The sequence below is a fragment of the Ochotona princeps genome, chromosome 5, assembly GCF_030435755.1.
Source record: "Ochotona princeps isolate mOchPri1 chromosome 5, mOchPri1.hap1, whole genome shotgun sequence".
Classification (NCBI taxonomy): Eukaryota; Metazoa; Chordata; class Mammalia; order Lagomorpha; family Ochotonidae; genus Ochotona; species Ochotona princeps.
The window spans coordinates 58,669,786-58,692,790 of record NC_080836.1 but is presented as its reverse complement, the minus strand read 5'-3'; the positions used below and the strand labels follow the sequence as shown (position 1 = coordinate 58,692,790).

The 23,005-nt window shown below is 38.2% G+C and overlaps 1 protein-coding gene and 1 non-coding gene across 3 annotated transcripts in view; both read left to right on the top strand.

Moving 5' to 3' along the window:
• The window catches only part of ZNF385B (zinc finger protein 385B), a 408,564-nt gene that overhangs the window by 182,274 nt on the left and 203,285 nt on the right, over positions 1 to 23,005 (top strand). The window contains exon 1 of one of the 2 annotated variants that reach the window (XM_058664687.1): positions 14,428 to 14,542. The exons of the other annotated variant lie outside the window; for it this stretch is intronic. The gene's annotated coding sequence lies outside the window, so the exon portion shown is untranslated. Of the gene's footprint in view, positions 1 to 14,427; positions 14,543 to 23,005 lie in introns of those variants that run through there. 2 annotated transcript variants of the gene reach the window in all.
• On the top strand, positions 12,286 to 12,392 carry LOC118757909 (U6 spliceosomal RNA). Its single transcript, XR_004995420.2, has one exon. It is a non-coding gene; the product is annotated as a U6 spliceosomal RNA (small nuclear RNA).

Here is a 23,005-nt window from a genome sequence, read left to right as displayed (position 1 = left end):
AGGTTAAAATAGAAACAACTGCAGAACTGTGGTCTGCCATGCACTGAACTCTGAGTGTACTCTGAGTGTGTGTGTCCATGAACTAACTGCTTCTAATCCAAACACAAAGGTAACTCTGAACATTTATGGTGGTTAGCAATGGTTATGACACTTGGCATGATCTTGATCTAATGCAGCTCCTGCTAGTCGACGTGAATGCATGTGGGAGGTTTCTGCGGCCTAGGTCTTGACAACAGGGATATGTGCTCGTTATTACTATCATTAGAAGGCTGGTAAGTCTGTGTTCTGAAAATGTGGAAAGCTGATTTTTCTTCAGTCTGTAACTGTTCTTATTTTAAAGTAATATGGAAAAATTTCTAAATAGGCTGAGAGAGAACATTTCTAACATAAAAACTAAAGATAAATAAATCTCCAACTGCCCCAAAGACTTCTACAAATCAGAGTCATTGTTAACCACCAGTGTGCCTTTTGTTAGTTCTTTGTGTGGCTGTGGAGGCCATTTTTTAAAATATATAATGGGATTTTTTTCTTTTTTAAGAGAAAGAATTCTTTTTTTTCATTATGCATTTCTCCATCCCATGGGTTTATCCTTCCCATCAACCCTCCCTACCTGACCCCCTTTCACTCCCAAATTGTTACCATGCTATAGTCCTTCAGCACAATCACAAGTCCAACATTCTGCTATTTAATTGTGTTTCTGTGTGTGGCTGTGAGACACATTTCTTCTAATGAAATACTTTATTATTATTAATTTATTGTTATTAACACCTTGTTATTATTTACTTCTTGTTAGGTAGATAATTTTTGTCACATTTAGATATTTGCCATGATTTATTTATAAGTCATTAAGACTTTCAAAAAGAAAATAAGATGGAGACTGGGATCTTTTTTTACAACCAAGCTATTCCATTTACCCCTAGCTCCTTAAGGAAGACTATTACATAATCCTTGAATTTCAATCTTGAATATGACCTTCAAAGACACAAAGAATGGACTCAGCTTCCAAAGGTAGTAAGTTAAACCAATCCAAACAAACCAAACCAAACCAAACCAAAACAAAACAAAATAAAAGGAATGGTTTAGAGACCCCTACTAGGTTAGGTTGGGGTGTTTTTCCTTTTTGTATTCAGGAAGAATAATAACTCAGTGAAATTATTGTGAAGTCCAGGGACTAAGCTGGCACGTACACAGGTCTGTGCTGTAATCAGTCTACATTCTGGTAAATGTTTTTGTTCAGACACAGTTAGATCCCAGTTTAAAAAAAAAAAAAGGCAGAAGTCTCCAAAATGTGAGGAATGTAAAAGGAAATCTTTGCTAGAATCTTGGAGTCAGAATATAAGGGAGCAGAAATGAGGGATAAGAAAGATCAGTTTTTAAAATGAATGAATACTTTGTAGTTATAATAAGAACAGTGGGAAATGAAGAGAGGCTAAGAGAGAACATATGGAACCAGCAAACAATATTAGCCTCCCTGTAGAAACAGAAGGATCATCAAAGAGCACAGGACAGAAGTTTTAAAAAAAAAATGCATTCTTGGCCTGCTTAAAGGGAATGGAGCTGCAAAAGAAGGCAATGTGTTAAAACACTGAAATAAGAAAAGGTAGGTCTTGGTGATGCAAGAAAATGCTGCCAGAAACCGGATCCTGCTGTCATGTGTTAATGTTACAGAAGTCTTGGCGTAAGCTATTCCTTTCCCCACTGTATCACATGGGCTTTTATGACCTTCAGTAGCCTCATGGGGGCAAAGGGACTGATTGAATGTGGGCTTGGAATGTCACACATCTGCCTGGCCAGATACCATTTTACACCAATTCATGGCTTACAATTTTCCTTTTAGTGGCTACCAAGTATCTTCATTTTATAAATGTGTTATCGGTAATTTAAAAGATGTTTATGATTGGACATTCATGCTGCAGTAACTTTTTTCAATATTTTAAGCTATGCTGCCGATGGACTTGTGACTTGCTGAAAGACTGTACTATTGTAATAAATATTGGGAGGATTGCATGATTATTTTCTCCTTATTTTCTTGAAAATGTAAGAATGAAATTGATTTTAGAATGTTAAAACCAGCCTTGAATTCCTAGAATACACACAACGTTATTATCTTGTTTTTATTTGAAAACACAATGAGAAAGAAGGTGAAGCCATTTCTATGTCAGGTTTAATTACATGAAAGTGTCATTCTAAAGTCAATTGTTTCCAATAAAAGGAAAGCACCATGGAGAGAATTCATGAATCAGGCTTAGAAAAAAGAAACCAATTCAGGACCATCAAGGCTCAGAAGATTAAGATCAACTGATGATTAATAAAATAAAATGCCACTGAGTGTATATTAATTATTTTTGTTTCTTGTTAGTGTCAAAGAGACTTCATGTGGCAAATTTATTGAGAAGGCTGAGCCCGTTTCTCAGTGTGAACACCTCTGAACAACTCTGTCCTAAACCATCCGTAGGTGTGTGGACTTAGTCGCTTGCTGTTCTCGGACTCAGGAGACGGCTTCAGGTGGCCAGCAGAGTCTCAGCAGCGGCTGCTGCTGCTGTTGCTGGCATTATTATGTTAGTGAAGAAGAGCTGCAGGCTGGCTTGCGGGAATTCTTATTCTCTAGACCCGTGGGGAGTTACTCTCTCAGGCTGAGTTGCTTCTCATCCCCAAAGATTTCCACATGCTGTTACTTTCCAAAGTGCTAGTCAGGAATTTTCAACCAACAAATGTTTCAGTTAGTGCTGTAACATCTCCCTTAATGCCTATTTGAGAAAATGCCTCAGTTTTACTGAAAATGTTTTGAGGCCAAACATTACTGTGTTGCTTTTATCCTTCCATTCCACTTCCTCTGTCGTCTTAGCTGTTTTTATTTCTCCTTCCTGTCCTTCCTCCTCCCCTCCCCTCCACTCCTTCTCCTCCTTTTCTCTCTCCCTCCACTTCCTCCTTCTGTCTCCTCTCCCCATTTCCATTCCTCTTTGTATATATTAAACTAATGACGCATGTGGATGTTTTCTGACATTGATAAGCACTGGGAACACAAAGAAAGAAAAAAAAACTAACCTTACAGAATGTATAATCTGATTGTAGAGATGTGGAGTAAGTTCACATTGATAAATTTTTTTTAAAGATTTATTTATTTTATTACAAAGTCAGATATACAGAGAGGAGGAGAGACAGAGAGGAAGATCTTCCATCCGATGATTCACTCCCCAAGTGAGCCGCAACAGCTGGTGCGCGCCGATCCAAAGCCGGGAACCTGGAACCTCTTCCGGGTCTCCCACGCAGGTGCAGGGTCCCAGTGCTCTGGGCTGTCCTCGACTGCTTTCCCAGGCCACAAGCAGGGAGCTGGATGGGAAGTAGAGCTGCCGGGATTAGAACCGGCGCCCATATGGGATCCCGGTGCGTTCAAGGCAAGGACTTTAGCCTCTAGGCCACACCGCCGGGCCCCACATTGATAAATTTTTATCCATAAAGTTGCTCAACTTACAAATCACATACAGACATATACCCTATTAAGTCCTAATTCAATCTGGAAAAAAATCTGTGGAAATGGTTAAGTTCAAAGAGTATTCCCCCAAAATAAAAACATAGCTTAAACTTTGTTAATATGATGTCTTAAAAAGATGGTTTATTTTGATGCACAAAATCTTGAAGTTCACTCCTTTTTTTATAATACATATTTGCTTTGAAATTTTTGAAGACTCCTCTTGCCATATAAACAGTAGAATCATATGGAGTATCGCTGAGGATATAGCTGGCTAGAAAGGGGACTAGGGGCTGGAGGAATTTTTGTTGGTCTGGATTAAGGTCATTTATAGTGACAGAAAATCCAAAATAACCCTAGATTAGGCAAAAGTGAAGTAATTTGTTTTTTATTTCAGGGCTTCTGTGTTTGGTATGATTTTCCATGTTGTCAGAGAAGGAAGCGTATTTGTTGCTCTAACAGCCTTGCAGCTCAAAGATGTTAGTTCTTCATCCAGGATGGATGTGTTAGTACCAGTGAGTGTATCTATATTCTAGGCAACAGAAAGAAAGAAACACATATGCTTCTTCAACCTTTATGGAAATACCTGGAAGTCTCATATGAGCTGAACTATATTTCAAGTAGCTATATATCTAACAACTTTGTTGGTCTCGGAAAACTGGATAATGAGTGTAAGACCACAGTAGGATGAATACGAGAGATTCTCCTGTTTTGTAACACCATGGGGTGTCTGTTCCTTACAATGGTGTATTATTTAGAAACAATTGGAACAGAGAAACAGGGAGATTCCAGATACAAGGAAAAGATGACAAAGGGGAAAGGCTGTCTGGCCTGGTAGACTTAAACTATGTATAGATGTTGAAATGGGCGTTGTGCCTCTTAAAAATGGGCAAGCATTACATGTTAATTCATACTTTAAAAAATAAACTTAAAAAAACAAAGAGATTGGTAACATACTTTTAAAGAAGAGTTGGACATATATTGAGTCTATGATCACTCTGCCAGAGTCCCAGGCACAGGGTTGTAGTTGTGAGGTATATAGGACAGATGTGAGGAGAGAGATGGATTGCAGTAGATGTTTGCAGTAGATTACATGTGTGTGTGTATATAATTTTTTTTATACAGGAAAAATAACTTAGTCATTGAGTGGAAGGCATTATTCCAAGTTCTAATAAAGAAAAGCCCACTGTTAATTTCACTTTGCTTTTTGAAGCTTTTTGCTCTGGTGGTCCCTTATGAGGGAGAAATAAACCATAAATATCCATCCTCCTTGCTGAAGGATCTTCCTTCTGAATGCTTTCTGGGCTCATTGTTCTGTTGCCACGTATCTGTACAGAAAATTACAGAATAAACACTAATTTTTAAAGCTTATTATTTGTTTGAAAGATTGAGTACCAGAGAGCGGAAGACACAGAGATGAGATATTCCTCTCACTGATTCACTTCCCAAATAACTGCCATGGTTGGGAGTGGGCCAGGCCAAAGTCAGGAACCAGGGACTTCATCTGTGTCTCCCACAAGGGTGTCAGGAGCCCAAGCTCTTGGGCCATTTTGTGCTGCTTTTCCAGGTGCGTCAGCAGGGAGCTGGGTTAGAAGTGGAATAGCTGTTTCTCACAACAGAATCTGTTGGGATGCTGGAAACAGGTGGGAGCTTAACAAGCTGAACCACAATGCCACCCCTAAGTTTGCTTTTAGAGTAGTGAATTTTTTATTTAAGAAAATATGAGTGGAAATTTTGGAAAATAAAGCCATTTAAAAAATCTTAAACTCTGTTTTTTAAAAAATATTTATTTATTTTTATTACAAAGTCAGATATACAGAGAAGAGAGACAGGAAGATCTTCCATCCGATGATTCACTCCCCAAGTGAGCCGCAACAGCTGGTGCTATGCCGATCCAAAGCCGGGAACCAGGAACCTCTTCCAGGTCTCCCACGTGGGTGCAGGGTCCCAAAGCCTTGGGCCATCTTCGACTGCTTTCCCAGGCCACAAGCAGGGAGCTGGATGGGAAGTGGAGCTGCCGGGACCAGAACCGGCACCCATATGGGATCCCGGTGCGTTAAAGGTGAGGACTTTAGCCGCTAGGCCACGCCGCCGGGCCCTTAAACTCTGTTTTAAAAGATCATGTGAAACAGAAGGAAAAAATAATATCTTTAGGTCAGTCTGTTTTCTTTTTGCTTGAATACTAGGGATATTAAAAAGATGAATGCAAGTATCAACTCACATTGTCGGTTTTTTCTAGTTTTCAGTTGTAGGCTTGGTTGTGTCCTTCCTTAGTTCAAGTCATCCAGATTAGTAGATCTTTCAAGTAAAAAAATTTTATTTGCTTTTCTCATGTACCATTGTAACTCTGATACTTGTAAAGAAAGCATTCTTAGCTTTTATTATAAATAATCAAAAAACCCTATAAAGCTTCTCACGAAACTTCATTCTGTATCGAAGTTAAGAAATATTCCTTAGGAATGGCTGATCTATGTTGTTTATATTGCCAGTTTTCTCTAGAATCATTCCTTGAACTCCATTTCCTATTTTTTAGGAGAACTTTGCTGTTTTTTTAGGTAGGTTATAATCACATGGGCAACAGGGATCCTGGCAAGTAGCTATTAACAGTATAGACAAAAATTCAGAGTGCGATGGTTTTAGACTTCCTGAGCTTCTTGACGCTATTTTAGTGCACTAAGAGCATGAACTAAATTTAGATCCTGCTGACTTTTACTGGAGTCAGTACATGTCTCTTTTGCAGACAATGCTAGATTTAGTCTTTGTGTATTTCTGTCTAGCTGGGAATGCAGTTAACAGCTCCTCTGCTGTCCAAGCATTTTAATATCTGCACATGCGCATTTACTGACTGCTTTGATTTTCAACTAGTTCTTTATATCCTCTTCCTAAAGCAGTTACTGTCCCTTGTGTTTTTCTTATGGTCATTGCAGTTTTACTTTGGTAAATCTGCCTTTATGTGGAAAGTTGCTTTCTGATATTACTTCCATATTACTCCCTAGTATTTTTCGGATTTTTCAACCTTGGGACTATTGGCATTTGGATTTGGAGAATATTTTGATATAGGGCTTTTACCAGAAATGCCTGGTGAGCTCTTTCCTCAGCTTAGTATAGAAATAAAAGCCAGGAATCTGTTGCAGACAGAAAACTTTATTTGCGAAGGGACCAGGTGAGCAGGGAAGGGAGAGGAAGGGGAAAGCACCTCTGGAGAGAAAACCGAGAGATGGGGTGCCTATGAAAAGGGAAGGAAAGAGAGACATCAAAGGTTTGAGGAAGGTCTTGGGATTTTAAGCATTCCCTGACCCCTCCTTGTTGGGCAGGACCCTAGAGATAAGATGTTCCCCACTGGTGGTCTTTTAATGAGTTAGGAGATGGGTGGGCAGTGCTGGTGCCACCCACCTGAAGGTGTGCTCAAGACCTCAGCAGATCTGGATGATTTCAGGGTGCTATCTTGAATGTGGTAAGATATTGAGCATTGTCTCTGGCCTATACCCATTATATGCCAATAACACTATTCCTCTATCTCAGCTGAGTTGTGATAACAAACATGTATCAGACATGGTCAAGTGACTTCTAGGGATAAATGCTCCTGTTTCAAGACCCCTGTCCATTCTCACCAGTCCATTCACCTCCATCTCCTTCACTATGGCCCTGGTCCAGCTTACTGTCAACTGTCAGCAAATGGATACAGTAGCTCCTGGCAGGATCATTCTGCCTGTATCCCAGCTGCTGTTCAATTTGCTCTCTTCATTGTTGTCAGAATGACCACTTCAAAATCGGATTCTCATTTCAATTCTCAAAATCTGTTGCTCCATTTAAAAATACTGTCAACTTTTCCCAATGATACAGTATAAAGTTGCAGTTAAAGCAGCCTGAGGAGTGCATCCTAGGTCATCCAAATGAGACCAATGGGCCCTGGACTTCATTTCAGCCCACTTATTCTCACTATTCCAGGATTGTATCTGCCTTCATCCTCCAGGGCTTGTCTTGCTCCAACTTCTGTATTCAGCTACTTAATTCACACATATCTTGCTGTCAAGGCTTCAGCCTCAACTGTCAACATATTCATATCTGATGATCTATTGGTCTAGGTAATTCTAGCAAATTGTTTTATCAATAACTGTGCAAAATCTAATTTAATTAAGGAGTTTATTTCTGAACTAAGTCACCAGACATACATTTTATAGTGGCCTCTATTGTTAATGAAGTTTTCTACAGTAAGTTTCTCATGGAGTTTAAGAGAGCAGTGAGGCCTGTGAGGATCCTGTGCTTAAGGATCTTGGAGATCCTGGTGTTTTCAGGCATTCTCCCTTGCTGTGAGCCCTTTTCCCACACCCATTTTTTTTCTCTATGGGATTAGCAGAATAGTCACCCATGTACTGACCCACCTCCCCATCTAACAGGCTGTTAGAGTCAAGTTGAAAATCTGTTGAACAACACAGTGAAAAGCAGAAGCCTTGAAAATGTGTTAGAATATCACATACAGCAATGGGATGCTTTAAAGTTCATAGTTAACGAAATACAATTTGATAAATAGTTTCAGTATTCAGCAATTTTTCTCTTGGGATTGTAGTGAAAGGATCGTAAAAACTGGAGAATGTTGGCACAATTGATAATGGCTTCTAAGGGAATCAATGGGAAATGGTATCACTGAAGATTTCCTCATGCGAATTAGAAAAATTAATTCACAGGAAAACTAAATCACCGTTTGCAACTGAACTTTTGAAGAATTAATCTTTCAAACACCCTTAAAACCAATGCATTTGTTGACTACAGTCAACAAGGTTACCATTTCTCAATAACATTTCTTCATTTATGTAGTGATCATTCTTGTAATAATTCATCTCCTTTACTGTGCTACAGGTGTCAAAAGAACAAGAACTATGACCATTTTTACTCATTGATTATCTACAGAGCATATTGTACCAGGTGCAAAACAGGTGCTCATTTGAAAAGTATTGAATAAACACTTTATGAAAAATGAATGCATTGCAAGCATACAAATAATGACATTGCAAGTAGTCTCTAGCTTTAAAGAAACTAATTATAATTTAAGACATAGTAAGAGTGTACCTACGTAATAACACTTATATGTTAGCTTAATTTTTTATATTTATACCATACACTTCATATTTTTCAGATAAAAGTTTGATTTTATTTTGTATCAAAAAGTTTTATAAATTTGCTTACTACTGAATTCAAATAAAATAACACAGTTCTTTTCGGTATAAGAAATATTCCATGATGAAGGTGTTTTTAAATTAACATGATAAAAGATTATCTTCAAATAAAACCAGAGCATGAGCATTGTGTCCAAAGAATCCAATTAGTTGTTGGAAGGACTCAATCTTGTCCTGGGTGAGTCAGAATGAATATTGAAGGCTTAGTACAGAGCCTGGAGAATATACAAGTCAAGTGAAAGAAGCACTGGAGAGGGGCAGCTGGTGGACTTGAAGGGAAAAACTACCTTACTAATCCAGTCTTATTTGGAACCTCTTTCTTAAATTCTTTCTAAATATTACCTGCATGTGGTATGTCAGTCCTTTAATGACCATTATAAGTTACAAATCCATAGTTCTTCAGCTCTTTTAAAGATTTTATACTCTGTATCATTTCTAATGTAATAAGTCTATGAAAGTTTTAAGTATTCTGGCATTTGCTTTTTCTGTCACTTGAGTGACCATGCTATTTGTATTTGTAGTAGCTTATTTTTGTGTGTGTTTTGTAATTTTGGACTGTGAGCTTATGATTCACTGAGCTTTCTTTGTAGGAATTTCTAGAATGAGGATATACCTTCTAGAAAGAGTTAACTTCATCCAGGTTCCCAAGACAACATTCCTGCTAATCATATTTTACTGTCTTTACCTGGGATTTCCCAGACTAGACAGGTAGTAACTGTCTAAACTGAGGGGTCACTGTGGTTGTAAATTTTCAGAAAGCTGTCCCTTCTTCCCAGTCTCTAGCCAAAACAGACTTTTATTCACATTTCTCTGTGCTGGTGAGCAAATTTTCTGCCAAGTTGTTCCTGAATGGATTTGTATTGTTTCCGTTTCAAATCTCAGCTTGCAAAGCAGCAAAACCTTGATTTTTGCTTCCATTGATCTATCAGAACTCAGGGCTCTAGGATAGAAGCACTGCAGATGCTCTTGGGGTATGCGTGACAGTAATTTTTTCTTAGTCTATTTGGGCTGCTGTAACCAAAGTTCCCTAAACTAAGTGGCTTATTAAAAACATACCTATTTCTCACAGTTCTGGAGGCTGGAAAATAAGGTCAAGGAGGGCGGAGATCATGGGTTTGTTAGGAGCCCACTTCTTCATAAATGGTACCTTTTCATTATGTTTTCAAATGTTGAGAAATTCAAGGAATCTCTCAGGACCTTTTATTAAGGGTGCTAATCCCATATATGGGAAGTATGTTCTCATGGCCTCATCATCTTCTGAAGGTCTCAACTGCTAATGTAATTTTGGAGATTAAGATGTCAACAAATGAACTTTTGAGCGACACAGTCAGACCGTAGCATTTCACCACTGGCCCTCATAAATTCATATCCTCACGTGAAAACTACTCATTCTATCTTACTAGCTCCAAATATCTTAATTTGTTCCAATATCAACTAAAAAAACCTGACGTCCAGAGTCTCATCTAATAGTGTCTAGATCTGTATGACTCAGGTTATAACTCATTTGAGGCAGATTTTCTCCACATTTCCAGCAATGAATCTGTGAAACCAAACAAGTTATTTACTCCCACACTTCAGTGCACAAATAGGCTCAATACAGACATTGGCATTCCAAAAGGAAGAGTTTGAAAAGAAAGGAGTGATAGGTCCTGAGCAAGTCTAAGACGTTAAGGCTGAAATATGATCTTCGTTGGCTTGTTGTTTTACCTTCCAGACATACTAGGTCAGTGTTTGAACTCCAAAGTTCTAGATATCCTGTCCTTTTTGCCTTCCTAAGAACAAAGTATTACAGCTGCTGTGGTTCAAGTCAGGTGCCCGTGGCTCTTTCTGTAACTTTCCTCTCAGTTTCAGATGTTAGGAACAGCTCCATGCTCCTGGTTATGCTGAGCACGGCCCCAACAGGACCTGCCTGCACTGTCACTGCCCTGGCATCAGTTCTCTGCCTGGGCCTCATGTCTATCCAGGTAATTCTTTGAAACGTAGGTAGGTGGGGGCAGCCACACCCCCACTGCTGCCTGGGACATAGCATGTACTGTATTGTACTGGAGTGACTGTAGTTACTCCTAGGGCAACAGAAGAGCACATGTAGGGTGGGTAGGTGGGGCAAAATGGAGTAAAGTCAGAAAAGTATGGAGACAGCATGAGGCATTTCACACTGAAGTTCATGGGTGCCCAGGACTGATTGCTTGTACTTGTTTTGCTATCTAGGGCCTTACACTCTGAACCTGTGATGGATAGCAGCCCTGGTGATACCATTTTCTAAGGTGACCAGTTCTCTTTAGATGACTAACTTATGTCCTTGTGCCAGATGTGAATTTGGGCATTTCTTTTGGATTTCTGTCTTGAGCATTCATATTTAATGCAATCTGAATAGACTAAGAATTTTCTAGATTTGTTAATTTTAATTCCCTTTTATTGATAATTCTGTCTCTAAGTGAATTCTGTTTTCTCACATTTTACTTGATGCATTTGAAAGAAACCTGGCTTTATAATGATGCATACTAGCCTGAGAAAGTTAAAAAATTAAAAGGTAGTGTTCTTGAACTAAGAAACTCATGCAGAAGTTCATCATTTCAAGAAGAGGGAAGAGTGTAAGGTAAAGCAAAAATGTCTGAAAGGGTTTTGTTTTTCAAGGAGTTGTGCAGAAGTTGACCATGACCATGATTATCCTAATTTTATCATGTTTGTTTTCATGTTTAAAGGCACTTTCTAATGATGATGAGGACGATAATGATGGCTTTCATTCATTGAGCCTTTGCTGTGTTCCTGATACTGTAGTATATGCCTCAAATATAGCAACTCATTTAATTCTGAAAATAGTCTGAGATAGACATGGCTATTGTCCCCTTTTACAGATGGAGAAACTGTGGTTAAATAAGGTTCTTAAAATTTCAGCATTTTAGGTGGCTCAGCCTGGCATCAAGTCTAGATGTTCTGATCCTAGAATCCACACTGTTGGCCTTTGTGCTGTATTGCTCACATTGGAGTTTGATTTACTATGGAGGATTTAACCAAAAGTTCTTGTTCTAGGGGTGGGCATTTGGGATATTGGGTAGGACACACGTATTCCATGCCAGAGTGCTCAGTTTGAGTCCCAGCTACTTGGCTTTTGATTCTGCTTTCTACTACTACACACCCTGGAAAGCAATACACAAAGGCCTTGGAGACCTACATTAGTTGTACACTATTGCTTTATCCTGCCCCAGCCTTGGCTGTTGCATGAGACACATGTCACTTTCCTTCCCACTCTCTTCTTTTCAAAAGAATTCTCATTCTTGGGAAAGCTGAATTAAGGAAGAAATTCTATCTCCTGCTTAGACTATGTGTACAACAAAAATACATGCATTATTATTACTTATTTAATTAAATTCCTCTGTTCTCCAAGAATAAATTGGATAAAATGGATGCCTTTTCATTGGTGTGCTGGCCTGGCTCATGGAATCAATCATTACATTTTCAGAAATTCTGCCAGTTATTAAATATAACTATAATGAAAATTAAATTATATAAGCTTAAGTTAAATGAAGTATACTCAAAATTGATGCAATAAATATTCAAAACCCATTAATTCCTAATTATTTTACCATTATGCCTGCTCTTGAAGATTTTATGACTATTGAATATGTGTAGTGAAAGTACTCTGTGCTCGCTTCGGCAGCACATATACTAAAATTGGAACGATACAGAGAAGATTAGCATGGCCCCTGCACAAGGATGACATGCAAATTCATGAAGCATTCCATTTTTGAGGGAAATATTGGGAAAAATATAAAACAAAACAAAACAAAAAGAAAGTACTTTATAATGGTGTTTCATTACACATCTCCCAATTCCGTATTCAATAACATGAAATTGGTAGCCTAAAATTGGCAAGGCTGCCAGCTATTTATACCTCCACTGGTAAATACCATTTTGATTAAAAACAAAAAATCAGGACTTCCCAACCCCTACCTCTAGAGAGTTGGCTGTTCACTTACCATCACTCCACGACAACCATTATCCTTTTTTTTTATAAAGATGTTGTGACCTTAAGCAGATTCTCAGAAATACTGTGTATTATAAAAAGAGATTAAATTGCATAGCAGAGACTTCTGGTGTCTAAGTTATTTTTGTGCTACAATGCTTAATAAAAGAAGTTTGGAAGTAGTTCATCAGCATCTCATTTACACACTTGGTTATTTCAGGAAATTGAGAATCCATCTTAGCTATAATAAAACCACCAAAGAGACACAAGGCTTGTGTTTCATGATTCCAAGGGAACTAAAGCTTGCAGTTTAAGGAACTTAAATTCAGTCTCTCCAGAGTAAAATTGTTCTTCATTTTTTTCCCCTTCAATATACTGGGCATAGGAGATGCCATATATGGAGTGAAAAGATCAGGGTCCCTAGGATCTGCTTCTGGATTATGCTACTGAATGTTACACCTCATGGTTTTGTCTCAACATTTTAGAGTCACCTGAGGACACTCTTACATACTGATACTCCTTGACCTACCTTGGAGCTACATCTTGATAAACCCATTGTAAACTCAAAAAATTTTAAGTCTAAAATGCTTTTAATACTCTCCGCTAAGCATCCTAGGTTAACATCACAGTACACTGTGGAGTAATTATTGTTTCCTCCTGTGGTGCATTATTGACCAAGAGCTGTGACTTGTTGTTATTGTTCAATATTATGAAACAGCATTGTCTAGTACAGTGGTAGTGTGGAAAATGTGAAATGTCAAAAGTCAGGTGAAGATTTCCACTCAGAGTGTGTTATTTTTGCTCCATTATAAAGTGAAAATATTCTAAGTCTAACTATTACTAATCAAGAACTCTATATACTGACAGACCCCACGTAGGCCCATTAATTCAGAATCTCTGTGGGTGGAGCTAGATGTTTGTATGTTTTGAAATGCACCTACAGTTGTTCTGATGTGTAACTAATTTGAGAACTCATGGTCAGATTTATTACCCATAAGGCAAATCCTCACTTGACAACTTTCTAGCTGTGCCACCTTGAGTAATTCACTTACAGGCTCTGTGCTTCAGAGTCCTCATCTGTAAAATTAGAATAATAACGTTATGTTAGATAATGTGTGTAAAATAATTTGGGGGCACAATCTCGCAGTCTGTTGTTCATTGCTAGTTTTATTGCTACTAAGCAGATTTTCTTTGTAGTTCTGCTTTATCTCCATGCTTTGTAACATGTACACATTTATACACTTAAATGGTGAATCAGCATATTCCTTTAAATATATTTTTTGTCTTCTTCTATTTATTTTCCTCGTTTCTTATGGTATGGTGACAATAAATTTTGACAGACCATGTTCTCAGTGGCTACAAAATGGTAGAGAAAGAAAAAGCAAAACATTTGCAACAGATACTGTGTGATCAGATTAAGAAGCAGAGCCAAAACATTTTGACCAAATGTCTGTAAGGAAAAGGAGAAATCTGCTTTACTCATTAACTGAGTCTGAGGAGGATCAGTGTCTAATTAAATGGAAATAAAGGGGATATCCTTCATGAATATATTATTTTAGGAGACAAATTCACTGGAAGAAGTATCCAAACAAATGCTGTGATAAAGCAGAATATCAGAGCATGGAAAATCAGTTACTGTGGCTGCATGGAATTCTGTTTTCCAGCGTCATTGATAGAGAAAAGGAAGTAGTGAAAATTAAAGTGTAAGCTTCTGGGGCCACTGTTGTAACATGGTGGGCTCTGCTGCTGCTTACCATCTGAGTTCTGACTGTCCCCCTTCTGATCTAGATCTATGCTGATGTGCCTTGGAAAGAAATGTGGGGTGGCCAAAGTCCTTGGTTCCCTGTACCTACCTGACTTATGGATGGGGTAATCTTTTAGAAATTTAAGATTTGTATACTAGCCTTTGGGACTGACTTCTAGTCTCACAAAACAGTAAGTCTAAACACAATAAAATTTGTTGCCCTTGACAAGTTATGGTCAGTCGCAAGCAGCAAATAAACGTGGGGGAATTGTAAAAATAGCATAGCAAGTCTAAGGAAATCCAGGGTCGATCATTGTAAATTGGCTGAGATTTGTAGAAACTGGGGCCAATGGCTGGAAAACTGAAGAGAACAATCTTTTCTCTCTGTCTTTCCCTCTCATGGCTTCTTGCTTCCTCAGCACTGGATTCTCTGATCTTTATCAGACATTAGCTTGAACATGGACCCTGGTCAGAGCTCAGCACTCTCCAACACTTACTCCACTGGTTTCACATCTTGCTTGCACCGTGCGAGTTGATGAGTAGATTGTTCTGAACCAGGATATCAGTCATGTTTCCGATGATTAGTGGCCCCTGAACAGTTCTCAATACCTGATCCACCCAACCCAGACTGGAATGAAAAAAGTCATGTGCTGGACATTAAGAGCAGTCATGTGAGACATGAGTGGTAGGGCTGGGAATATGTTTTGTATTCTGTTTTAATTGTAAAATGGGGTGGATTAAAGCTTTTCTAGCTGCAAGTTGCAACACATGTGCAATATGTTGTTTCTGCAGAACACTAGTGAACACAAACCACAAATTAGAAGTCTTCCTGATTCACTGTTTTAGTGCAGGCTATTTCAAGTTCACTTAATATTATATAGATATTTCTTCTCTGAGTCATTCCCTTGAATCATAATGTGATGAATGCTGAATGTTAATGGAGCCTTCGAAGAAGTAGCAAATCAATATCTCGGAGATTTAGAATCTTTCCTTTCTGACAGAGAGGGGACTCAGGCATGAAAAATTGAAATCTTTCAAATTATATTGGCCACCATATGCCAAATATATTAATTGATGTATGAAATGTAGCACAGATTTTATTATGCAGGTTCTCCATTGAAAGGCATATTAAAGATCAGGGAGTTTTTCTTTTAATGTAGAAAAATGTGGTAATCTTTAAGAAAACAACCATGATGGATGAATAGATGAAAAATAAGACAGCAACAAGAAAAACTACAGGCATTTTATCAGACATTGGAATCTGTTTGTAAATTGGTAAGAGAAGCATATGAGAAAATGAAAAGAACTCTGTGACCAGAATTTGTAAATACTAATCTAGGGAAGGTTCTACAAGAGCAGGGAATCCTGTACCTCTGTGCTCAGAACAATGCTTAGTGCAAAATAGAAGCTTAAAAAAGATTTAGAGGATAAGAAACAAGTTCTATGATATCTCACTGAGTCAGCTAGATGACAGTGGACACATGGCATTTTTTCTTCTTCTGGAACTGTTTCTTCATTAATGAGTTGGGCTTTTTTAAGTCTTTTTAAGTGTTGAGATTCTCTGATTATGTCATGTGTTCAAAACTTCGACACATCTATTTGTTAAATCTTTACTTAAAACCAAATTCTCCATTTTAAAACAAGTAAAGTCATTCCCCAGGCAAAGCAGTCAGTCCTTCATCTTTTCCGTAAGATGATGGTGTAAATTTTTGTAGATGATAATTATAATGGATAAAAGTATGTTACTGGTAAAAACACTTTATAGTTAATTGAATAGTACAAAATCAGATGAAGGGAAGCTGTGTCTGTAAAACTATTTCAGTAGTTTATACTCCATGGGACTTAACTGTTATAAAATATTTTGCATGATTTCTGTTCTCATATTCAAATACCTTTTACAACTAGCTCTTCATATAAAACAAAAGCACATTGATGATTTTGTAGATGGGATTTTTCTCAGATTTTATGTTGAGAATGCAAATCTTAAAACCCTTTGGGGAGTTGCTAAATGTGTCATAACATTTAGCTTGCAAAATATCGTCACATTTCAGAATTGTTCACCCTGTCCAAAGTGCTGTGGCCTTGTCCAGTTCTGCAGAACATATGCCTCAGGCAAAGTAAGAAAGACACGTTGTCCCAGTTGGCAGTTGTTCACATAGAATAAAACAGTTACAGAGAATTGTGCTGCTCTAAGCAAACTCTGCCTGATAGGACCAGCTGGCCTTGCATAAAAATAAGCAAGGTGGAGTTAGTACAGAGTAGATATAAGATACACAGATTGAAAAAAAAGAAGAAAAAAGATAACAAAATGACAGTACTTTTTAAAAAGAGGGTCACATTTTAATTCCTGATTTTTACAGTTCAACATTAATATCTCCATATGTATACAAATGGTGTAAAACAAGACAGAGCTTCTAATTGAACCCTGGAAAAAACATGATACGTCTGAATATTTATCTGTTAAAAACCTTCATTGCACTGGTTGAACATCTGCTCCGCAGTGTAGGAGGATAGCTGATGCTCTGTCTCATGGCATCACTGAAAACATAGTAATTCTTTTGATGTATCCAGATGTGCAGATATCTGATGTGTCCACACATGTTAATTCCATGGACAGTGTTGTCATGAAAATCTTCTAATGGCATTGATAAATTCTTTAATGAAAGACAAGTTATGAAACAGTTTTCATAGAAGCTGCATTTCCGCAGCATATAAATTATTACTTTTGCTTAAGTTAAACAAACGTTTGGGTAGAAATGGCAGTGTTGACACCATGGTTAAAAAGATGTAATGCCTTGAAAAAAGTTGTGCTCAATCCCTGAACTGAATTCCCATTCTCACCTCTCTGTGGGCTCCAGGACTCATCTGTATGAACACAGAGGTGCAAATACTCAATGTGAAGAGGTGGCATCACTGAAGGAAATGATGACTCCAGGTCACTGTAAATATACTATTAACCTTATCCTCATTCTCTTTCATCTGGTTTACTTTATGCCGCTCTCCTGGTGTTACAATTGAGGCACCGTCATCTTATTGAACCTTTGTGTATTTTTAGTTCCCAGGCTTGCTGAGGTCCACCACATTGCTTCAGTAAAATTAAGATCATTTGGGTTCGTTGAAACCAGAGATGCATTGGGGTGAATGTAGCAGGGTCTGGTGTTTTGTGATGCAGTGGCATGACTTTGGCTCAGCATAATGTGCAATATCCTGATGATGGCTCACCATACTGTACAGTATCCTATATAAACTGGAAGAGAAGCCAGTTGTCTCTAAAGGCAAAGAACAGGCCTGGTGCAATAGCCTAGTGGCTAAAGCCTTTGCCTTGCATGTGCCAGCATCCCGTGTGTTTGTGTCTCTGCTGCACCACTTCCCATCCAGCTCCCTGCTTGTAGACTGGCATACCAATTGAGGACAGTCCAAAGCCTTGGAACCCTGCACCCATGTGGGAGACCCAGAGGAGGCTCCTGGCTTCTGGCTTTGGATCAGATCGTTTCATCTCCAGCCGCTGCAGCTACTTGGGGAGTGAATCAGCAGGGAGAAGATATTTCTCTGTCTCTTCTTCTCTCAGTAAATCTGACCTTCCAATAAAAATAAGTAAATCTGGAAAAAAATAAATAAACAAAGGCAGATAAAGAGCTAGAAAAAAAGAGAGGCTGATGACCTGGTAAGATTGATTGCCACTGTGGATATGTGTTAAAAAATTGTGTTGTGCTCCTCTGAAATGTGCAGGTCATATGTTAATATAAAATTCTATAATAATACTAAAAGAAGAAACCTAAATGTTGAGCTAGTTCTCAACATTTACCTACTGAAGATTTCTAAGTGAGATTAAGTCAGCTAATCCCTCATCAGCTATTTTATAAACTATGCAAAGTTCTCTTTTTCACTTTCCAAAAACACTTTCATAACAGTTTTTAAAATTATTACTATTTGTTGTATTTGAAAGGCAAATTTCTTTTACACAGAGTGGAGAAGAGACAGAATTTTTATCCAAATGGCCACAGCTGCCAGAGATGAGCAAATTCAAAGCCAGGAGCCTGAAACTTCCTTGGGGTTTCCTAATGGATACAAGGCTCAAGGACTTGATTCATCCTCGACTGTTTTCCCAGACAATAGCAGTGAGCTGGATTTGCAGTGAAGCAGGTATTAGATGAACCAGCACCCACATGGGATGCTGGTGCTTGCAGATGGAGGAGTAGGATGCTACGTCACTATGCTGGCCCCCAGACAGTCTACTTTCCTTCCCTTTTCCTTTTCCTTCCCTTTCCTTCCCTTCCCTTCTTTTCTCTCTCTTCCCTCCCTCTCTCCCTCTCGCCCTCCTTTCTTCTTTATTCCTCTCTCTTTCTTTTTAAAGATGTGTTTCTCTTAGAGAGGCAGATTTACAGACAGGAGAGATGGAAAGAAAGATCTTCCATCCACAGGTTCACTCCCCAAGTGACTGCAACAGCCAGAGCTGAGACTATTCAAAGCCAGAAGCCAGAAGTTTCTTCCAGGTCTCCCACATGCGTGCAGGGTCCCAAGGCTTTGGGCCATCCTTTATTGCTGTCCTAGGCCACAAGCAGGGAACTGTATGGGATATGCCATATGGGAACTTGTAAGGTGAGGATTTAGCCACTAGACCATTGCATTGGGCCCAGAACAGTTCTTAAAATGTATTTTTTTTCCAGTTAGTACCCAATAAAACCTACAGGATAGAACAAAGAAAAAAAAGTTTCTACACTTGATCTTAGTCAAAAGGCCTAGAAGCAATTCTTTAAAATTTTACTTAAAAATTATGTATGGGGAGGGTTTGGGGAGGAATGGGAGGAATCCCAGTACCTGTAAAACTGTGTCACATAATGCAATGTAAAAATAAAATAAAGTAAAATAAAATAAAATAAAATAAAATAAAATAATCAAGTAAAATAAAATAAAATAATCAAGTAAAATAAAATAAATTATGTATAACCCAGTACTGTATTTTGCTTCTGTAGTTGGGCACATATATATGCAAATATTCACAAGTATGAATTTTTACATGTGTGACCTCTAGTGTATGTATATCCAGTTCTATATTGTTTCTCCTAATTGTTATTCATGGCACATATTTTTGTGTCCCTAAGTAGGTTTTGTATTACTTCAGAATAGAGACATACCCAGTCTTCTTTGGTTGAGCATTTAAATTGTTCGTATTTGCCTGTGATTATATATAATGTAATGAATATCTTTACTAATATGATTTTAATTCTCTCTTTTTAGTCTTTCCTTTTTTTCTGGGTCCATTCTGGATTTCTAAAATCAGAACTCCTTAAATGTTCACTGTTCAAATAAGTGGCATCCTAGTTAATAGCAATTATCTTTCATTCACAGAAAGTTGTACTTGTGGAAAATTGGAGCTGATTAAGTTACAATTTTTCCTCGGTTAAGCATAATCTCACCAGAAATAAAGGCAGTTAATGTTGTAAGTTGGTCCTAAGTAAAACCCAAGCACTAAGCTTTTAAAATGAATGCTGCTGAGCAATTTTACATATCGTTTTGACATTACATAGCAAGATTCTTGAACTAATGAATAAGATGTGCCAGAACTTAATATTTGGCATGACAGAAAACTCTGAATAATAGAATTCAAATAAAATGCTTTGCTCTTGGTTGCTTTTATACTTCCTTGAAAAGGGGGAAAAGAGAAAAGAAAAAGCTTCATTAAAGAGAATAATAGCCAAAGGAAGGAATAACAAGATCACTTGCTCTTGTGAGAAATAAAAATTCTTTTACTTCAAATGATTTTTGTTTTCAGTTCCATAAAAAGAATTAATTTACATGCTCTGGAAATCATTACTGACAACGAAAAAAGGAAGGAAAGGACGGACAGATGAATGGACAGACAGAAAGATGAACCCACTCCAGCTTCGCTGTGTCAGTGGCATGGAGTGAGCTAGGAAGCCGCCAAGTTTTTGAGGGTTTATAACGTGGGGCAAATTTACTGCTGCTGTCAACTCCTGATGTCTTGATCTGTGCTGTGGCTGCCCTGAGATCTGAACAGCAGGCCCTCAGGAGAGAACCTGAGACACACCTCATTGTCATTCACGCCAACATCTAATTGATTGTGGCTGATTATTTCAAAAACAGAGGTTTTAAAATAATGTCTCTTCTTTTTTAAAAAGATGTATTTACTTTTATGGAAATGGCAGATTTCCAGAGAGCTCAGGAGACACAGAGTGAGAAGAAGATCTTCTATCTGCTGGTTTATTCCCAAATGGTCATGATGACCAGAGATGTGGAAATAGGAAGCCAAGAGCCAGAAGCTTCTTTTGGGTTGCCCATATGGGTGCAGAGGCCCAAGGATTTGAGCCATCTTCTGCTGCTTTTTCAGATCACAAACAAGGAGCTAGATTGGATGTAGAGCAGCTAGGACACAAACTGATGCCCATATAGGGTGCCAGCGCTTACAGATAAAGGATCAGCCTGTTGAACCACCATGCTGGCTCTAATAATTTCTCTTCTTGATGAGAAACCATCAACTAAAAGCAAGCATTGAAAGACACTGTGTTAAACTGCTTATGAAGCCAACACCAGCATCCCATGTGTATGCTGATTCAAGTCCCAGGTCTTCCAAACAAATAAATAAATCTTTTTTTAAAAAGTCTTCAGCTAAAACTTCTAGTAAGTGAATGGTTATTATTGTTCTTTAACACCATAAACATGTAGACAGCTTCTCTTGGTCATGTGTTTTCTTTGCTCTGGCATTGCAGCTCTTAACCAGGACAGACTGAGGACAGGTATCTCCTGAGCATGGTCCCCGTATGTCTGTATTCCTCACCCTCTGTTCACTGCTTGTGTGGGACAGTGCAGGTAGCGATAATAAGATGCTTTATATTTCTAATTTGTGTGCCATCAGGAGTTCCAGGAAAGGTGAGGCCTAGCAGTAGTGGAATGCAGGCAGAGAAGCCAGAGAAAAGTAATGTCTGTAGCTTTGTAAGTGTGTCCAGGTTATTTGTTGCATGTCTTTTAGGATAACTTACATTCTTGGGGAAGCTGGGACATAGGTCTGCAGCTTATTGGATGGACTTCAGGGTAGTGCCTCTTGGGGTCACGACTGATTAGATATGGACTTGTAATTTGTTATTTCTAGTAGGCCCTATTATCATCAAGCTTGGATAATAAAGACTCCTTAATAAAGCTTGAAAAAAACATGTAGACAACTTGAGAGATGATTACTCTTGAGACAAATAGAAAGAAAAGTGAAGACTTTCAACTTAAGTAATTGTGATATGTATACCCAGGGTATACTGATTTACGTATACATATGATTTTTCAAAATTATCAAGTCAGTAACTTTAATTTGTATAGCAATTAGTGATTTTAAATTCAGTCATCATAAAGGGACAATCAAAAGTTCGTTGAAAATCTATATAATGAAAAAAGCTTACATGGGTTTCAGAAATATCTTATAGAAAAATAGGCAGTCATCTGGGGAGTGAACCAGTAGATGCAAGATCTTTCCCTCTGTCTTTCTCTTCCTTTTTCTCTGCAACTCTTGCCTTGCAAATGATTAAATGTGTCTTTTAAAAAATGAAGGTAAAATATATTGTGCATTTTCCTTTTTTTGAAAGACTTATTTTATTTATTAGAGAAAATTTTTCATCCTCTAGTTCACTTCCCAGATTGACCTTAACTGCCAGGGCTGGGCCAGGTAGAACGCAGAAGCTTCTCCCAGGTCTCCCAAACTCCCACATGAGTGACATTAGAAGGGAGCTGAATTGGAAGTGGAGCAGCCAGGACACAAACTGGTGGCTATACTGGATGCTGGTTTCACACACACACACAAAAAAAACCACCAGCTTCCACTAATATTCTACAGTGTAGGCCCACGTGCTGCATTACCTACTAACTTCCTAAGCATCCTCAAGTGTATACATAGGTGAGAAGGAATTACTAGGAAAATTAGCCTGTGCAATCAAGGCAACAAGGGAAGCTAGTAGCATGGCTAAATTCACACCCAGAGGTCTCAGACCCAGGAGAATTGAAGATACATGGCCAAGGACCTGTAGTTCTGTTGTGAGAGAGCAGGAATCAAAGGCTGTATTCACTTCAGAAAAAGAGCTCGGTTTTTTTGCCCTGCTTTTTTCCCCTGTATGCTCAGCCAGTTACACAGTGCCTGCTTGCACTGAAGGCAGGTCTTCCCCAGAGTCACCCTCACACACACTCCCAGAAATAATGTTTCACCTGATACTATATCTCTTAATCCAGTCAAGTTGATGTCTAAAGCTAATCACCACACATCAGAACTGTCTTTGTGTATAAATAATTTTTAATTTGAAGGAGACTGCATTTTCAGTAGCCAAAATATTCTTTGTTCCCCTAACTCTAAGCTTTCCTCTCTTCATGGACCTTCCCCATCGTCCTTTGGCCACCTGGATTCATTTTGCTTTCACGTTTTGCTTAGACTGTTCCTGCCTCGTTTTTCTATTAATTTTTTAACATTTCTTTAATCAAAATGAAAGTGTTGGTATTCATATCAAAGTTGAATCTCCAAATTTAAAAAAAAAGACAGAAATACCTGAAAAACTTGCTGTTTGGATTCCAGAAAGGTTTAACAGCTGTTTTCTGGAATATGTAAAAAGTAGTAGCCATTAATTTTAAAACAATCTTTGAAGCATTTAACATTTAAACAAGTC